At 58.2% G+C, this 13,400-nt stretch overlaps 1 protein-coding gene across 2 annotated transcripts in view; it reads left to right on the forward strand.

Moving 5' to 3' along the window:
• Window positions 1-8,895: 8,895 nt before the first annotated feature.
• Window positions 8,896-13,400, forward strand: part of ADCYAP1R1 (ADCYAP receptor type I) — a 48,731-nt gene continuing 44,226 nt past the window's right edge. For both annotated transcript variants that reach the window (XM_054571259.1, XM_054571260.1), the window contains exon 1: window positions 8,896-9,036. The gene's annotated coding sequence lies outside the window, so the exon portion shown is untranslated. The remainder of the gene's footprint in view (window positions 9,037-13,400) is intronic.

Consider the following 13,400-nt stretch of genomic DNA (forward strand, 5'->3'; position numbering starts at 1 on the left):
CATTGTTTGGAGAAATTTGTAGCTGGGATCAGGGTTAGGGTTAGAGGTTGGTTAGAGGTTAGAGGTTAGAGGTCCGCCTGCGGCTGGGGCAGGGGCTTCCTATGAGACTGTGATTAGAAAGAGGCTAATTTGAGTCAAGGTCCGGGTTCAGTGTTCAGCCTGGGTCGAAGGGCTGGCTGGGGTCGAGTGAGTTCTCAGGGCAGAAGTAGTATCAGGGGTCCACTACCTGAAGCTCGTTTTATATCCAAAATTTCTCACCAAGCACCACCATTTTACCCTGCATCCCTCCGTTTCCTTGAGAGATTCCACCATCCTCTAGCCTCCTCGCCACCACCCTCCTTTAGCCCTTAGGCCCCCAGGGCTCTAAGAAACAGCCCCATGCCTGCTCTGGGCTATGGACTTTCAGACAAGATGGACGGCCTTCTGAATTCAAAGCCCTCCGCAGCCAGAGCCTGCCGTGGGAGGGGGGGCCTGGTGCCAACCGGCCCTGGCAGCTGCGGGGCTGGCTGTAATGGGATTAGGGCTGGCATGCCCGCCCTGCCTCGCGCTGCCTTGCCAAGCCCCTCCCTCCTGCCTCCCCTTGCATCCTGATTAGGATGCAGCCCTCAGCTCTACCTACCCGGCCAGCCTCATTGTCTTGGCCAGTCACGAGCCTAGCAACCCTGCCTGGGAGCCCTTTCCCACCACATCCTGGCCCTTCTCCCTGCCGCTCCCCGGTGAGCACCAGCTCCGCTTGCGTTTTCATTGCTGCAGAGAAGCCAGAGAAGCGGGGCAGCTCGTCTCGCCAGATTCTCCCAACGACCCGCTTCCAGGAGTCTCTTTGGAAATTCTGGCCTTTTCCTCCCCAAAATCCCTCGCTCAGTTCTCAGACTACATTCTGAGATTCCCAAGCTCCACGCTGGAATTCTCCAAGTCCTAGAGTTCCTTCTAGGAATCCCTGAATTTGAGAATCCCAGGATGCCCCGACGCAGGCCTCAGATCATCTCATTGGGGCCTGGAATTTGGTTATTGTGTTCCAGACAAGTCTGTGGTTCCAGAAATGGTCCCCGCTCACGCGTCAGGGTGACAGAGGGTAGACGCTGATGAGGGCACCGAAGCTGCATTTTAACTTTCTTTAAATTAGACCTCCTGAAAGGTGCCGAGGAAAATGGAACTGCCGCCTGGGAAGAGGAAGGTGGGATTCACTGACCGGTTCAGCAGACATGGTCCAGCCCCTCTGGGTGCTGGAGACGGAGCTGTGATGAACAAAGACCCTGTCCCCAAGCAGCTTCTCTTCTCATAGGGGAGGCACATGTCAAACAGACAGCTAATAAGCAACATGTCAGATAGTGATGGGAGCGTTAAAGAAAAAGATCGAAGGAACAATTCATACTTCATTGCACTTATCTGTGTTCAACACTCTCTTACGACTGTACCTGTGTTTGACGATTTGCATTTTGTAATAAGGTTAAAAAGCAGATGCTGCCATTCAGCCCCCCCTTCCTGGATGAGGGAACCGAGGCCCAGGAAGGTGAATAATTCGGCCCAGTGGCAGAGCCAGGGTGTGGACCCAGCAGCCTGGCTCCAAAATCTGTGCTTCACCACCGTGTGCTATGGTGCGGGGTGAGGGGGAGTGGGGGGTGATGTTCTGAGGGAGCTCTCCCATGGGGAGGGCGTGGACACTTGACCAGTGACTTGCAGAAGGTGAGCGGGTGACACATATGCTCCCTGGGCAAGGGGCAGTGAGCCAGGTCCCTGCTTCCAACTGGGAAGACCAGCGTTCTCTGTGCTCTGGGGCTGGAAAAGACTCCCCCGGGGGCCTGGAGGGAGGGGGCGGGCTTGGAGAGATGACCCCTTCACCAGCCCGGTCACATTCCTCTGTGTCCTCTCCTCCCTGGACATGCAAGACAGCTTCCTGCCTTTGCCGAGAAGTGTCCCCAGAACACAAAGGAAAGAGCTAAGAGAGACAATCCCTTAGTGACAGGACTAATCAGCTGGCTAATTATGAGTAATGAGAGACACCTCCCCCCTTGTCAGGTCCAGTGTGAAACAGAGTGATGACTTAATCTCCCCGGGAAGAGAGCGGGAGCGCTGGCCAAGCACCCCTGACCACCCCGCACGCTCGGTCTCCCAATGCTGCTCCTGGTCTGTCCCGCCTGCAGGCACGGTGACACAGCTTGGGAAAGGGAGCTTGGGGACACGGGTCCAGTCGGGTGAGCCGAGTCCTGCCTTCGCAAGTGTGCCTGCAGCTGTTTTGGACAAGTAAATTCACCGCCGACACTTGGTCTCTTCATCTCTAAACCGGAGGTGACCCTAATCCGTAATCATACAGCTTCATAAAGATTCAAGGAGCTGGGAAAATAACCCACCAAGGTGCCTGGCGTAGAGTCACAGTGCTCAATGTACGGTAGTGTTATCATTGTTCCAACTTCGTCATCTGTTGCCTTGGATGACTTGAAACATTGCTTTCCTGTCTCTAGGCCTTGGTTCCCCCACGTGTAGTAACTCACTCATTCAACTAATTGACATTTCCTGAGCCCTGTGCCAAGCATTGGGGACAGAACGGGACTGACACAGGCGATGACCTCGGGAGCTTTGGTCACTTGGTTGCCCCCCTCCCACCCCTCCCTTTCCGGCCACTAGGTGATAGGGACTGTGGTGGACAGAACTATAAGGCCCAAGATTCCCGCCCCCTGGGGGCACACGCCCATACAAACCCCTCCCCTTGGGTATGGCAGGACCTGTAAGTACGACTGGATTCTCCTTTCTGGGGTCCACTAGTGATATGGCTGAGCAGAAGGGGTTTTGTGGACGTTATTAATGTCCATAATGGCTTGACTTTGAATTTGTCAGACTTGAGTTAGTGAGATAAACTCTGTAAAAGAGGGTCTAGAAGCCCAGGAGGGGCAGCAGCCTCTTGTCGGCCTTGGAGAAGCAAATCGTCATGCTGTGGAGAGCTGGGGGCCTCCACCCAGCGACCGCGGGGGACAGACTCTGCGACACATTGGGAGGAGACTCCAAGCCTCAGTGAGCCTCCAGGCCCTGCTGACTCTTGGATTTCAGCCTTGTGACACCCTACCCGTGCTCCTGCTCCAGGGAGATTATGGCATAATCACTGTGTCTTGCTTTAAGCTGCTAAATTACACGGCAATGGAAACCTGATGTACAAACCCTGAACAAACATGTGCAAGGCCCCGGGTCAGCCCCATCTCAGCATCTCCGACCACCCTCCCGGCCCCTGCTCAGGTGAATTCCTCCCACTCGCGTGGCAGAGGATCGTCTCCTCCGCTGCCAACCTGCTCCCAAAGTTGGTCGTCAAAGAACGTTCTATTTGCCCCACTTTTAATATAATTACCAGCATCGTTGGCATGGTTCCAAGTCAGGGCTCAGGCTGTCCCCGGCCCCCATTGGACCGAGCTGCTCTGCCTGGAACGGCCTCGTGCTTGCTGCCTCCTCCCACGTGAACTCTCTGTGAGGCCACACCCGTGTTAAAGCCAGGACTTGGGCCGGTGCACTGGTATTTTCAAGGCAGCCAAGTCAGGAGAGCGGAGCACCAGGAAGTGGGGTCTGGCCTTGACAGTGAGACCTGCTGGGGGGCCGAGGGCAGGCAGGCGGGTGCCGGCACCCACCTCTAAGGGGCTGGGCCAGATCGAGGGTGGTGGTCAAGCCCCTAACAACCAGAGGTCAGGGCTTGTGAAATGTGGCTCCTGAACACACATAACGTGGCCCGTTTGGAGATGCCCAGGACGGGTCCTTCCTGCAGAGCACTGAGCACCAAAGCCTAGAACGTGTCAAAGATGGGGGGGTGGGCGTGGAAAAGACAAGAAAGCCCCTGGCTAGAGAAGAGTCGACGATGAGAATGGAAATAGTGCGTTCTCCTTCAGCCAGGGTCCCCTACGGGGTGTCCAGCTCCCACGGGTAAACAGCTGAGTCCCTGGGGAGGGGACTCTGCAAGGTGAATGGGAAGTGTCACTATCTGAGAGAACGGCTTGATGGTGATGAAGCTTGGCTTCCGCAGAGAGGCCCACTGCCTGCATGCAACTCTGCAGGAGAGAGAACACCTCGGTTTTGATAGGAAAGTACTTTCATGCTGTGGCGCTGTGCATGGCGCCCTTGTGTGTGCGCGTGGTCATGTGCATGCTTGGCCCCTTGGTGGATGCAGTGCTGTTCAGGTGATTCGGATGGAAATGCATGTGTGTTTGTGTGCAGAATATACTCATGTGCAGCAGGACGCATGCACATTCGGCATACGCTGGACATGAGGCTGCATTTGATATGTGCATGGGTCTGGGGACTGAGGGCGTTTGGCTCTGCTCACGTCTCTCTCACTTTTACTCCGAGCTTCAGGGATCACTTTTTTTGCCACCCTACTCCCAGTACACCCCCTCTTTCCAGCCCCCGGGAAGGGTGTCCTGCCTTCTAAGAGTTATCACAGGTCAGGGCAGAGAGCACAGGACCCCAAGTCCAGAGAGCTGGTTTGCGGCCCCAGCTGCCATGGTCAGCCTGCTCCCTTAGAGCCACTCATTTCTGCCCTCTGAGCCTCAGTTGCTTCCTCTGTGAAATGGGGTGCTACCCAGCCAAGTCAGCCCATAGAATTTAGTTTCACATCCCTGGCCCCCAATCCCCCCTCCCCTACTCTTGCCCTTGCTCTTCCTTACCTACCGGCACACCTTGGGGTAGGCGAGGCAGGACTCGGAACTCCTCAGCTCCAAGGAGCTCCCAGGCCGCTCGGGAGAGGGCTCCCCCTTCCCCCTGTACTCCTGGCTTCTGTGGAGGCAGCTGCGAGGATTTCTGGAGCTCCTGGAGCACAGCTTGGAAACCAGGGATCCAGGCAGCCCAACGCCACTGCCTTGGTCACTCGGAGAATCCCCAGGACTCGGGGTCCAGCGTCCATGGGGTACCTGAGAAGGCGTGAGATGGCAGTGGGTCATGTGATGAGGATGCGGCGTCCTGGACAAGCGGGCAGGAGGTCAGAGCATCCGACCTGCAGTGTCTGCTTCTAGAATGGGTGTTGTCCCGGGGAGCCCAGGCTCCGCCGCCTGGAATGTCCCTGCAGCTTGTGGATCTAGAGGAGCGGGGACCTTTATGGGGCAATGGGCTCATATCCCTTCAGGGGGCTCAGTGTTCCAAACCCCCCCCCCCCATGCTGCCCCGCGGTGTTTCCAGGCCTTCCAGTGCACCCCCCCCCACAAGGCCCCTGGGGCTCCCCGGAGCCTCCCCAGTGACTTGTCCAGCGCAGCCAGTGACCAGAGATGGTCTTCTGAATAAAACTTGCCTGAGAGCTGACACAGTTTAGGCCTATGGGTCCCACTGGGTTGAGTGAAAAGTGACCCAGGGTCAGCATTTTGCTCCTCCCAAGTTTGTGGAAACAAACATATTCCACAATCGACATTCAAGGCCCACAACACTCCCCAGGTGTGGATTAGATAGGCTAACGCGCGCAAGGCTGTTACTCCCCGCCCTTTTCATGTCCTGGGAAAAAGGGAGAAGACTGCCCATGGCTGCCCAGGGGACTGAGGGACAGCACCTTTGCGCTCCTCTACCAGGTTCTGGGCTCATGAGCGTGCTGCGTGGGATGCTCACGCGCAAAGCATCTAGCAGAGAGCCTCCGGCCATGGTTCTGAACTTTGGCTGCACATTACAGTCCTCTGGGGAGCTTAAAAAAAAAATACTTTTGCTTAGGCCTCACCACAGACTAATTGTCTAATGGGCTTGGGTGGGTATATTTTTAAAGCTCCCCAGAGATCCTACAGCACCAGCGGGGGTGGGAAGCACCGGCCCAAGAGGAGTGAGTGTTCAACAAAAGTCAGCTATTTACTATCAAGACATGTCGGTGTCCGGGGTGGTGCTGTCATGCCTGCTTGGGCAAGGGAAGGGATGGGTGGGGTGGGGTGGGTGGGGGCAGGCCTCACAGGGAACTGCTCTTCAGGAGAGATGGATGCTGGGTAGAGCAGCCTGGCACCTATCTCCCTCAGCCGCGGCTCAGAAAATTGAATTAAAACCCATGGTTTTTAGCCACTGCCCGCCTGGCTGGCTGGCTGGCTGGCTGGCCGTGGAAGGGAGCTGAGGCAGTGAGCACCTCAGGGAAGGGAAAAGCTGTTGAGGAGACCCCCCAGCCTTCCTCCCTTGGGGAGAGAAGGCAATGCAAGGGGTCTTCTGGGAGAAGACCGTTCCCAAGGCTGGTCCCTCAGCCTCCGGTCTTCCTGAAGCCAGCCAGGCAGGGTGAGAATGGGCGGCTGCTTTGGAAAAAGAGGGAGGTTCTGGCCCTGACCTCAGGGAGGCCCATTCTGGGGAACGGACTGTCTCCTGCTCAAGGAGAGCCAAGGTGGTTCGGAAGGACCTCAGCCCTAGCCTGGACGGGCAGAAAACAGTCCAGGACAAGAACGCGCAGCCGGGGCTGCCAGTGTATTGGCGTAGCCCACCAGGTGGAATGGTGCTAAGGTGGGCACCGGGACACGGCCTTCAGTCCCCTCTGATAGGAAAGTTACCTGTGTGTCCTTGGGCTTGTCCTGTGGCCCCTCTTGGCTTAGGCACTTCAAGGGCAGAGAGGGGGACTAGCCAAAGCCCTGGATCCCAGATCTGATGTTCATTTCCATGTCTCCCCCAGGCCAATGCTACTAGGTGGGGCTCGGATGAGATCCATCTATGAGGACTGCTAGCCCACATAGTGCCTTGGGGAGACTAGAGGGGCGCCCCTCCAGGACTGATTAGCAAAACCACCCCTTTGGGGTGACCTCTGTGTGCCTGGCTTGGTGGGCAGTGGGCAGAGCAGCAGCTGGATTTCTGACCCCACTCACCTCTTGGCCAAGTCCCTTTGTGTGGGACGCAAATTGCACAGTGGGGCCGGGAGCCCCAACAGCCTCCTAGGTGTGGCCGGCTAGGATCTCACCCTCCGGCAGAGGCCTAGAAGCCAAGGGAGAAGGGGCGGAGGGAAGGGCTGCGAGCGAGCTTGGCTGGGCTCCTTCCCGGACCGGCTACTGCCTCGGAAGAGGGGAAGCTGTGGGAAGAGGGAGGTGTGCCCATGCCAGCCTGCTCACTGCCCACACCGTGACATACATCTGGGGACACAGAGCAGAGTGCAGGGGATCCGGATCCCATCGTGGGACCTGGAAAACTCAGAGTGTGGAAAAGGAAATAAACCTGGAACTGAATGTCAACCTCAGAGCCAAGGGGGCCGCCTCTGGGGGCCTAACCGTCGCATGTCCGGGGTGAGCTGGCCCGCAGCAGAGAGCTTTCACCTCTACCCTGCCTTGCACACCCCACCCCCAGCGAGCCTCCCTCCACGGTTCCCTCCTGACTCTGGGGCCCCTGGCAGCCCTTCCTCCCCTCCAACGGCACCTCGCAGTTTACAGAACACGTTCACATTCAGCATCTCATTTGATCTTCACAACGCCAGGGTTGTCCAAATAAAGGGAGCAGACTCCCAGGGGTAAGGGCAACAAGCCAGGTCCAGAGGGAAGTCCAGGCTGTCAGTCTGTCTGACTCTAGCGTGACACCTCGCCAGAAAGGTTTCACTCTTTTCTGATACAGACTCCTCCTCCAGGAAGCTTTCCTCGGACTGAAAGGAATGAGAGTCACGGTGACCGACAGTGTGGTGTATCAGCGGGGCCAGTGTTCCCGACACAGGAAAAGCAAACCATCGACTAGCTCTGTGGACCTGGGCCCACAGGGAGTGATGTGAATGGGGAAGGACAGAGCCTGGTTGCAGAAAGGGGAGTGCGGGTGTGGAGGGAGCTTTTGGGATGCCGAACTGTGGGGCCGCGACGTGAAACTGAGCGCGGGGAGGGCAGGTCGGGGTGGGCAGAGGGTCAATACTTTGCCTGCGAGTGGGTTCTCCATGAGAGCTGGCTCCACCACGCACTGGCTCCATGACTTTGACCTGTTTAGTTCTGCCTATTAGGCCTCAGTTTACGTATCTAAACTAGGAGATTCAGTATAATCACCATAACAGAGGCAATAGTAATTTATTCTTCAGTGAATAAGTAAAATCCGTGAAAACCTACTATGGGTTATGTCAAGATGCACGGGGAAGCCTAGGCGCAGAGAGATCAAGTCGCCGGCCCAAGCTTACCCAGCTCGCCCTGGCGCCGGGGACTGGAGGCCAGGCAGTCCAACTCTGGAGCGGTACCGTTTTTGAAGAGGCTGTAGGCTCCCCCGTAGGCCCCCACCCCTTTTCTGAACATGAGGGCATTCTCCAGGAGGTCACATTTGAAGACATCTGGGCAGGCGCTCCAAAGCGATCTGATCTTTTCAGGCCAGGGCTGTGGGGGCACAGACCCAAGGAGAGTCTAGGACTTGCCGGCTAAGGAAGGCTTCGCGGAGGAGGAAGACAGGTTCTGACAAACGCAGAATCCTGAGGATGTGGGAGGGAGACACATCAGGGCTTTCTCGCTCTGAGTGTCTTGCGGAGGGTGCAAAAGGAGGGTGGTGAGCCCCGGGGAAGGCCCGACTCTGAGCCCCGGAAGCCCAGCGACAAGGGCGAGTGGTCGCCCCCGCATGCTCGCCTCCCGGGTCCGCGCCGCAGCTCTGGCTGGTGTCCGCCTCCCAGCGCGGCGAAAGCGGCGGGCGGGGTCCCGCTCCCCCTCCTACTACGGCCCCTGGCCTAACCCCTCCCCCAGGCGCTCATTGGCCGGCACCCCAGTCCCCAGCCTGCGAAGTGCGCCGTGTTTGGGGGGTGGTGGCGGTGGTCGGTCGCCTCCCTCCCTCCCGGAGCCTGGCTTCGCGGCGGAGGCGGCGCCTCTCCTGCAGGGCAGACTCTGCTGGGCGGCCGTGGGGCGCCGCGCGCGGGCCGCGGGCGGTGACTGACAGCGGCGGCTTTAGGCGAGCGCGGTCCCCGCGTGCGCACACGCACACGCCGCTGGGCAGGGACCCACGGCCACGGGCCGCCGGCTGACACACAGACGCGGAAACCTGGGATCGGCGCGCGCTTCTCGGCGCATACGGTCCCCATTCCCAGGCGACCGGGGCGCGGACTCGCCGCCGCACGCCCTCCCTGCAGAGTCTGCCCCGGGCCGATCCGCTGCACGGAGCCCGGTGGCGAGGCCCCTCTGAGAGCAGGTAAGGGTCGCCCCACTGCCCCTGTCGCTCCACGCTTACAGCCCCAGACTCCAGAATCTTCGTCCCTCGGGGACCGTGGACCACCTCCTCCAGCTCGATAATCTCCGCAAGCCGCGTCCTCCACCGACGGAGAGGGGGCCAGGGCAGCGCAGGGCCAACCTCCCGAATCCGAAATGAAGCCCCCTCCAGTCGCTGCTCCCTTCCTGCGTGACAATCTGACACCCTCTCCCCGCAAATGTCTGGGGGCCGTGCTTAGAGGGTAGGGTCGGCTAGCTACCTCGAGCCCCTTCGGGTGTCAGAAGAGAGGACCAGGATCTGGGAGCGCACTGCGGCCAGGGAGACCCGTAGCGACCCTTAAGGACCTGCCTCTCTGCTCCCAAGCCACATGGACGCGCCTACGCGAATTGGGAAGGTGACGCTGGATGGTCCCTGGGTGCTGGATACCGCAGGCCTCAGGAGGTTCGAGGGGTGAGAAAGCGATGTGCTCAGTAGGAGGTGGGGTAGGGGCCAGCACAGAATGCCCCCTTTTGGTGACAAGGGATTGTTCAAGGAGCATCGTCTCTCCGTTCCCCGCAGCCTGGAAGGGTTGGGGTCGAGATGGTCTGGGTGGTCCTTCGAGGAAACGCCCTCCAGGGGCCTGTGGGAGAAAGGCACTTGCCTCAGAGGCCCAAGAGGGCCCACCGGAGACCCCAGCATCTGCCTTAAAGGCACAGAGTTCTGTGGCAGCTGCCGGAGGCGGGGGGCTGGGGGAGGGGGACCACATCCCTGGGTAGGGGGAGGATGTTGGACATCAGAAGGGGCCGGGACGCCAACGGCTGGAGCTACGCGTTCGGAAGGGAGTCCAGCCAGAAACTGATTGTATTTCCCATGGAGTTGAGGAGAGGAGGCTCAGCCCTGCAAGGAGCTCAGACCCCCTAGAAGAGGCTGGGGGGACTGCAGGCCCCTGCAGACCATGTGTGTGCGTCAGTTCCCTTTCTCCACCTCCCCCAGCCTCACAGTGTCCACCCAAAGCCACCCCCTCTCGACCCCACCCCCTAAAAACCAGACAAGCATTTAGCTTTTCTTGTGAACAGCCCTGTGTGTGTGGTGGTGGGGGTGGGGTGGGGGGATGACTTGGGGTGGATGTGGCTGCACAGTCTGTGGAGGGCTGCTCGCCCTGGGGCTGCCGGTGGGCCGAGGCAGGTGAGCCTCCTGAAGGCCAGGCCAGAGGCGTTGGGGGTCTGTGGGCTTCAGAAGGGGATGAAACGCTGTTTGGGCCTTGGGGGGTGGGTATCAGCAGCACCCAGATTTTCCCAGGAGGCCCTGGTCTGAGTTTGCAAAGGTGCCGGGCGCAGGTGGGGTTAGGCTGGTAGAGCCCACAGTTACAAAATGAACCCGGCCCCTGCTCCCCACTGACCTTGGGGAGCGCAAGCCAAGGCACCAGTCTGGATACAAGCCGAAATTTGGACGTATAAGTTGGAGACAGAACACGCTGGGCAGGCCCTGGCCAGATCCTCCGACCAATCCATCAACAAGTGTGCGTGGGGTGACCAGGGAGGCGGCCCACCTCCCTCCCCTGCCGCAGGCAGTTCATCTGCGGTTCTGCTTCTGGGACAAGAGCTGGGAGTCCGTTTGCCCCTGTTTATGGCTTACAGTGAGGGGAGGTGTCTGCGGGGAGTCTCTCGAAGGACCTTTTTCTGCATTCTAAGGACTACTCAGGCTCAAGGTTCCATTAAGGCCCTGTTTTGTGTAAGGTTCGGGCCGGCAGGGGGTTGATTGGAGGAAGCTTCAGAACCCATTTTTTTTCCTCCTGCAGCCACAGCTCTGCCGTGCACCTACTTTGGGATACTCTCTCAGTTTGTGTTGAATAAACAAACACGCAAAATGGGTATTTACAATCAGCACAAGCAACTCCGCTGAGGCTAGGAACGACTCCTGTCTTCCTGGGGCCTCCGGCCTCCGGCCTCCCGGGGAGGAAGATCTCATTGACCGAGGGCTGGCACTGCTTAAGAAGAGGACAGACACCTTGAGTCGTCTGCCAGAGGGCAGAGCCAAGGTGTGCCAAGCTCAGGGCCAAGGCTCGGCTCAGCTCGGTGCCAGGAAGGCCTTGCGGCCCTGGGGGCCACCCAGCAGGAAGCCGACACCTGAGTGACAGTGAGTGTCTTGTCAGGGGTGTACGGGAACCGAAGTTGGACGCCCCAGACAGGGCCACCTGGAGGGGTTTGTACTCTCGGGGGGCCTGGGAAGCCTCTGCCACCTCTGAACAGAGGAATCTGAGTCCAGGGTCTGAACGGCAGGCCCTAGTGGTCCAGCTGCCGGGCAACACGCAGACAGCTCCTCAGCTTCAGTGTGTTTGTATTGAGCCCTGGATGTCGTCAGAGGCACACGGTGACAGCCGCCCCCACAGTGACACACAAAGAGGGAGTGACACACAGCCGGGGAGGCATATAGGCTTCCTGGGATACCTGCTAGAGAGCTGGGGTCAAACGCGTGACAGCAGAAAGACAAACGGACATTGGGACACACACCCTCACACAGATCTAGGTGTATGTGGAACTCACACGTTTGTCCGGGGAAGGTCTCAAGGGTCCTCCTTACTGAAAGTCCAGGTGCACGTTGAATGGAATGCAGGGAGCACATGTGTTGTTGCACGAGACCAGGACAAGGGCTGGCAAACTTTCTGCAAAGGGCCAGGTCGTCAGTATTGGGCGTTGCTGGCTGTGAGCTGCTGCAGCTACTCAGTTCTGCTTCTGTAGCGTAAAAGCAACGACAGATGATAGGGAAACAAACAGGCATAACTGTGTTCTGATGAGCTTTATTTATGGACACTGAGATTTGGATTTCATACAATTTTCATGTGTCATGAAATAGTCTTTCAATTTTTTTCCCCCTGCCCATTTAAAAATGTAAAAACCATTCTTGGCTTGCTAGCTGTCCAAAAATAGGTGACCGGCTGGATCCCATCTGCCGGAGGGGTTTGTCAAGACCTGAGCTGTAAGATGTGAGGTGCTTTAAGAAGGGGGGAGGGCCGAGAGCTGAGATGCCGTCCCCCACTCCGCCCGGGGCTCAGCGCGCAGCTTCGACTGATGGGTCAGAGCCTGGCAGGCTCCCCGCCTGGCCCGGGAACCCCACCCCACCCCACCCCACCCCAGGCAGGCCTTTGCTCTGACCATGTGATAAATCTCCTGCTCGAAGGACACCTGGAGGCCACAGTTATGACTGAAAACAAAACAACATCATGTCACTTGAATTCATCGGAGCCTCCTTTTCCGTTCTCCCTCTGTGCCCACCTCCACCAGGAGGGAGACCACAGGGAAACCTGGCCATGCCCCTTGTTTCCAGGCGAGACTTGAAACTCACAACGAGCTGGATGAGACCTTAAACATCCCCAGCAGGAGTGAGGGGCTCCTTGTTTAGGACTGATGGTGCACAGAGGAAGGTGAGGTCAGGGGAGGTGGGTACAGCCAAGGTGGACTTCCTGGAGGTGGTGGTGGGAGTCAGGTTGGCTTTGAGAACTACCTGGATACTCTCTTTTCAGCTCCATGCATTCATTGACTAAATTGACTTAACTGTTTTCACCTTTCCTGCCTGACAAATGGGCACAGCAGAGGGTTGGCTGAGAAAAAGATAGAAAGCTCCTTTGTAGATACCTCCACATTTCCCAGCTTCTAATTTAAGGCTGCGTGGTAAGCCAGGTCCTGCCTTGGGTTTCTTTCTATCCCTTCTGTCCCTTCCTGCTTTTTTCTCAGGGGGAGGCCAGAGAGACTTCCCTCCCCTCTTTTCACATGTCTCTGGGTTCCACATGTCTTTGTCTTTCCGTTCCAGCTGCCCTACCTTCTGAATCCAGAAAACAGCCCCAGCCTGCGTTCTGCCTGCATGTTCTGCTCCCACTGAGTTCCCAGCCGTCTGAGGAATAGTCCCTAATGGGATGCTTGTCTCTTTCCTCCCTGCTTGAAACTCTCCCTGCTCCAGTCCTGACCTGGGGAACAAGCGGCCCTGGCACCTGCAGTCTTGTGCCCTCTTGTCCCCCCACCTCCTGACACCTCACTGTGCCCCTCCACACCCCTAAGTCACCTTTCCAAACCCATCCACCAGGCACTCATCAGGGGCTTTTGCACCCTGCCCCCCACACCCAGCACTGGCCGTTGAGCTGGCCCTCCCACCCCAGCCAGGCGGTGCTCAGTGAATAGCAGCAAACAGGTGCCTGCTCTGGGCTTCCTGCTCCCACCCCTTCACCCCACCCCACACACCTCCCGCTGCCGCCTTCCATCACGTCCTGTCCCGCCTTACTCTTTCCCACTCTTTTTCATTTATCTTCTGCTTCCTCATCCTCCTCTTCTCCTCTTACTCATGCCTGGTCCCTAGGGGAAGTCTCTTTGGCAGAG

Source organism: Pteronotus mesoamericanus, unplaced genomic scaffold, assembly GCF_021234165.1.
Source record: "Pteronotus mesoamericanus isolate MK-2021 breed Mesoamerican mustached bat unplaced genomic scaffold, CSHL_Meso_final contig_220, whole genome shotgun sequence".
NCBI lineage: Eukaryota > Metazoa > Chordata > Mammalia > Chiroptera > Mormoopidae > Pteronotus > Pteronotus mesoamericanus.